We start from the raw sequence: 6168 nt of genomic DNA on the forward strand, positions 1-6168 counted from the left end.
AGATTAACTGAGACCTCACAACCTCTGAGGATGCTTGCCATAGATGCAGGCAAAATGTCAGGAGAGAATGCTTCTAGAACATGGCCATATAGCCCGAAAAACCTACAACAACCCAGTGATTCCAGTCATGAAAGCCTTCGACAATAGATTATGTTTTTCCCCCAATAAGCCAGAGCAGAAGGTGAGCTCAGTTAATCTGCTTTTCCTTAATTGTTCCCCTCGAACCTCTGTTTGTGGTGCCCACTGAGCATGAAAATAGCACTATTCATTGCTTGGTGTGATGATCTCCAGATGACCAGAGTCACTAAGCAATGGAGGAAGGGGGAAAGAAAGAATTGCTATCCATCCCTCTCTTCTCTGATCACCTCTGCACTCTAAATGCTGTTACTCCAGACACAAAGCAACAAACAGCACATTTTTTGTGCCCAATGGGCACCACAAACTGAAAATCGAGGGAGGCAAGGTAGGTACTATTTTCTGCCTGAGCCCAGGGAAAGTGGGACAGTGTGTAATCAACTGTGCCACTTTATAAATAGGAAGTGGTGCAGTTAAATACACATGTCCAAAATTGCTGCTTACTCCAGAGTTTTGGGAAAGCCCTGGAGTATACAGCGACTTCTGTTAGCATCATTCAAAAATGTGTGCCATTGAATAGGGACTGGGCTGTGGTGCAGCTAGTTAGTAGCCAGCTGCATTAAATCACTACTGACTGAGAGGTCATGAGTTCGAAGCCAGCCCAGGTCGGAGTGAGCTCCCGGCCATTCAGTCTAGCTAGCTGTTGACCTATGCAGCCCAAAAGGCTGTCAAGTGGGAAATTTAGGTACTGCTTTATGCGGGGGGGGGGGGGGGGGGCTAATTTAACTAATTTACGACACCATAAAACCTTCCAGCAGTTTGCATAAGAATGAGGAAGTACTCCATCAAGGATTCGGTGTCACAAGTGGACGGTGAAGCGGCAGTTCCCCCTGTAGCCTGAATCGAGCATGCCATCATGAAGCCGGAAAGCTGGAATGTTAAATTGCTTCTGTGCCTGTCTATATATGTTGTATGTCTAATGGCATTGAATGTCTGCCATATATATGTGCATTGTAATCCACTGATGTAGTGGCTGCAAAACTGATTTGTCCCCTTCCAACTTGAAGCATCAGTGAAGACACAACCCAAGATGTACCTATATAGTTTAAGTAAAATAAATCTCTTCAGAACATCAGTCTTCAGTTCGTCTTTCACCCAGGGGAAGCCAAAACATGTGCTTCATCTGAAATTTACTACTTGAGGAAATGTGCAATGCATATTATTTTTATTCATAACTGTTTTTCCACCAGTAACTTCCACAATGAAAACTGCACTCTGGCAAGCATGAAAAGCCATATTTAAGTTTAATGGTCAATCACATGTTTACTTGCTATATGGCTTTGTTGTTTATTTGTTTAGTCGCTTCCGACTCTTTGTGTCATTATGGACCACCCCATGCCAGAGCTCCCTGTCAGCTGTCTCCACCTCCAGCTCCATCAAGGTCAATCCAGTCACTTCAAGGATCCCATCCATCCATCTTGCCCTTGGTCGGCCTCTCTTCCTTTTTCCTTCCATTTTCCCCAACATCATTGTCTTCTCTAAGCTTTCTTGTCTTCTCATGATGTGGCCAAAGTACTTCATCTTTGCCTCTAATATCCTTTGCTTCAGTGAGCAGCCGGGCATTATTTCCCGAAGTATGGAATGGTTTGATCTTCTTGTGGTCCAAGGCACTCTCCAAATTTTCCTCCAACATGCCATATGGCTCTTGACCCATATTTGTCTGCATTTTTGTAATGCATTATTTCCAAATTATGAGTTTTGTTGCAAGGATGTTCTTTTGGCGAATATCACCCTTGAGGGAGGATGATGGAGGAAAATGGACAGCATTCTTGTTTGCTAAACAGCACTCTGGATATTTTCCTAAATCTTTCCAAAGCAGCCACAGTTAAATTTGTTTTTGTTTTTTCTCGGTGCAGCCGGAGGCGATGGCAGGGCAACGCACACACAGAGAGACTGAAAGGGAGAACCTGCTGTCAGATAATCCTCCCCTTGATTGCCATCTGTCTCTTAGTCACATGATTCTCCCCAACCGAGTCTCTGTAAGATCCCCCCCCCCCCCAAAAAAGCTTACTTTGCGAGTCTTAAAAGAGATCATTGCACACAACACTGCACAGTAGCTGTTCAAAGGGGGTCTTTTTGGTGGGACTTGGTATACCAGATTCCTCAGTAGGAATCTGGCATACCAAGATTGTTGTTGCTGCTGCTAATGAAGCTGAATGGTAGTTAAGCGCTTTAAGTAGGAAATTTTAATTCCAACATTCTGATATTAAAACCCTTTAGTAAGAGGAGGGAAACATAAAGAAATGGACACCAACCAAGAGGAGGTGCATGTGTTGCTAACCCTGTAGAAACTTTTTGTCAACACACTTTGCTTCAAGATCGTATATTTGTCTTTTTCTCTTGTAGCATGACTTATTACATTTATTATATTCCGTATTGGATCTGCTAACCTCTTATTTTAAATAAAACCATATTGGTCCTCTCCTATTAACGTTCTGATTATATCTTGAAGTCTATTCGTAGAATTTTTGTAAACATTTGATAATCTACGTTGCATAATGTGATTGGTCTGTATGAGTTGAGGTTGGTCTCCTCCTCATTAGGTTTTAAAATTGTAATTATTTTTTACCCTTTCCATGTCTCTGTGATGGTTCTATTTGTCAATATTTCATTGAATACCTTTGATAGATTAGTTATAATTTCAGATTGGAATATTTTATAGAAATTAGAGGTAAATCCGTCTGCATCAGGGGAAGAATTTGGTTTGAGACTCTGAATAACTTTTGTAAATTGGATGTTTACAAAGCTTTTGACACAGTAAACCACTAGTACTTCTTCCAAGTTTGTGAAGACTTGGGTGGACAATTTTGTGAAGTAATTAAAAATGTAAAAATGGAACAAGAGCACCTCCCCATGGCTGGAGTTGAGCATCACCTCTAGATGCCGGAGATTAAAAGGGGAAGGCCTTTCCCTTGCTGTATATTTATTGTATGTCATTGAGGGACGGTCCCAGAAGGTGTTATTGGGTGACACCTGTCCGGCACCACAACCGTTGCTGTGTGGAGTCCCACAGGGTTCAATTCTGTCCACGATGTTATTTAACATCTACATGAAGCCGCTGGGGGAGATCATTTGGAGTTTCGGAATGAGGTGTTATCTCTATGCAGATGATGTCCAAATCTGTCACTCCTTCCCGTCTGTCACCAAGGGGGCTGTCCAGACCTTGAACCAGTGCTTGGCTGCAGTGTTGGACTGGATGAGAGCTAACAAATTTAAATTGAATCCAGACAAGACAGAGGTCCTACTGGTCAGTCGTAAAGCCGAACAGGGCATAGGGTTACAGCCTGTGTTAGATGGGGTTACACTCCCCCTGAAGACGCAGGTTCGCAGCTTGGGGGTGATCCTGGACTCATTGCTGAGCCTGGAACCCCAGGTCTTGGCGGTGGCCGGGAGAGCTTTTGCACAATTAAAACTTGTGCGCCAGCTGCGCCCGTACCTTGGGAGGTCAGATCTGGCCACAGTGGTCCACGCTCTTGTTACATCCTGATTGGATTACTGCAATGCACCCTACGTGGGGTTGCCTTTGAAGACTGTTCGGAAACTCCAAGTAGTCCAGCGGGAGGCAGCCAGAGTACTAACAGGAGTGTCATACCACCCCCCTGTTATGTCAGCTCCACTGGCTGCCGATCCAATTCCGAGCACAATTCAAAGTGCTGGTTTTAACCTACAAAATCCTATATGGTTCCGGCCCAGTGTATCTGTCCGAACGGATCTCCCGCTACATCCCACCTCAGAATTTGAGATCTTCTGAGGAGGCCCTGCTCACGACCCCGCCCCTATCACAAGTGAGATTGGCGGGGACTAGGAGCAGGGCTTTCTCGGTGGTGGCCCCTCACCCGTGGAACTCACTCCCGGGAGAAATTAGATCAGCGACATCCCTCCTTTCCTTCAGGAAAAAATTGAAAACATGGATTTGGGATCAGGCATTCAGACAACCTGGCAGATGAAAAAGGACGTGGCGATAAAATGGAATTGACATACGGAATGGAATTAAGGAACTCTGGACAACGCACACTGAGTTTGTGATTAGTTTTTAATGATTGTGTTATTGTTAACTGTTTAATTGTCATAAATACTGATTGTTGTTTTATATATATATGTACTCTATGTAAGCATCGAATAGTGCCTTGTTTGTAAGCCGCCCTGAGTCCCCCTAGGGGGTTGAGAAGGGCAGGGTAAAAGTAACTGTAATAAATAAATAAATAAATAAATAAATAAATAAATAAATGTCATTGTGTAAAAGGCATTGAATGTTTGCCTTATATGTATACTGTAATCCACCCTGAGTCCCTCCTGGGAGATAAAGTGGAATATAAATAAATGTATTAAAGTGTATTATTATTATTTGAAACACAACAAGATGAGTCCACAGCAGACACACTGCTGGCTGTTGTATTGGATCACATGTCGGACACTTCCCAAGTGTTTAGGACTGTGTGATGTATCGGCGAATAATGCGTGTAGATCCCAGTAAGGTGGCCTTCTGCAGCTGGCAGATGGTAATTTTGTCAGTGCTGATTTTGTGCCGATCACCACCGGGACCATCTTTACTGGTTTGTGCCAGAGTCTTTGCAGTTCGTTGTTGTTATTATTATTATTATTATTATTATTATTATTATTATTTGAAACACAATAAGATGAGTCCACAGCTAGCTATGGACTCTGCTAGCTATCTGCTAGATAGTCTGCTAGATGGTAATTTTGTCAGCGGCAATTGAATTTAAGTGCAGGCCAATGTCTTTAGGCACTGCACCCAGTGTGCCGATCACCACTGGGACCACCTTTACTGGCTTGTGCCAGAGTCTTTGCAGTTCAGTCTTTAAATCCTCATATTGTGTCATCTTTTCCAGTTGTTTCTCTTCAATCCTGCTGTCACCTGGGATTGCAACATCGACAATCCATACTTTGTTTTTTATCACGATTGTGAGGTCAGGAGTATTGTGCTCCAAAACATCATCATCATCATCATCAGGGCTGTAGCCAGAAAAAGATTTCAGGGAGGGTTGACAATTTCGAGGGGGGGGGGTTGAAAATTTCGGGGGGGGGGGTTGAAAATTTTGGGGAGGGTTGAAAATTGGGGGGGGTTGAAACCTGCCTACTAGCTCCCGCTGAAGCAAAGAGCACAGCAGGGGGCAGAGCAGCCTTCAATAGCCTGCAGCTCCACCCCTGTCAACCACCTCCACCAAGTCTGGCCTCCTTAATGAGAGCATTCAATATCCCCCCCCCCCCCAACTTGGTTGCTTCGCTACATCGGCTATTGCTGCAAGTAATGACAGTGTGAATAAATTGTCAGTATTTGCTTGAGATAGTGCTTACAGTTCTGGAGGGACTCTTAATTTTTTGCATCTCATAGACTTAGCATGGGGATTTGGTTAACCAGTTAAAATTCATGAGTAAACCAGGTTTTTTTAAAAAAAATCTGAAACATTTGGGGGGGGTGAACCCCTAAAACCACCCCCTCGCTACAGGCCTGATCATCATCATCATCATCATCATCATCATCATCATCATCATCATCATATACACACTGCCTTCTGCGTGGCATCTATCTTGAAGTATAGTGGTTGCCTTTCAAATACAGACTGAATCTCTCCTCCCCCATTAGCCACAAGCATTGCTTCAAAGAATATACATTTCATGGGTCTTAAGCACAGGACCGAGCCCATCATGTCTGGCAGAACATGTTGGATGGGCTTTCGGGGAAATTAGTCCAACAGCAAGTGGGATTTAGTTTTCTATGAAGAACACTGCCATAGAAATACAGCAACGTATTTACAGTGTTTCATCGTAGTGCCATTTCCCCTTTTCCCACCACCTCCAAGGCAATAAATAATGCCTCCCAAAGGCAGCAGCAGGCGGGTGAATAAAAGGCTCTTGCCCAGGGCAAATATATGTATGTGGGAATATAAACCCACAAAAGGCAAACCCATGCCTCCAGAGGAACTTGCTTAGCACTAGAAAGCTCACATCCCTCGCATCCACACATGTCTGCAAGCACTAGTGTAGATCCGTGCTCCAGGAACAGGAACCCGG

This window comes from Anolis sagrei, chromosome 5 (genome assembly GCF_037176765.1).
Source record: "Anolis sagrei isolate rAnoSag1 chromosome 5, rAnoSag1.mat, whole genome shotgun sequence".
NCBI lineage: Eukaryota > Metazoa > Chordata > Lepidosauria > Squamata > Dactyloidae > Anolis > Anolis sagrei.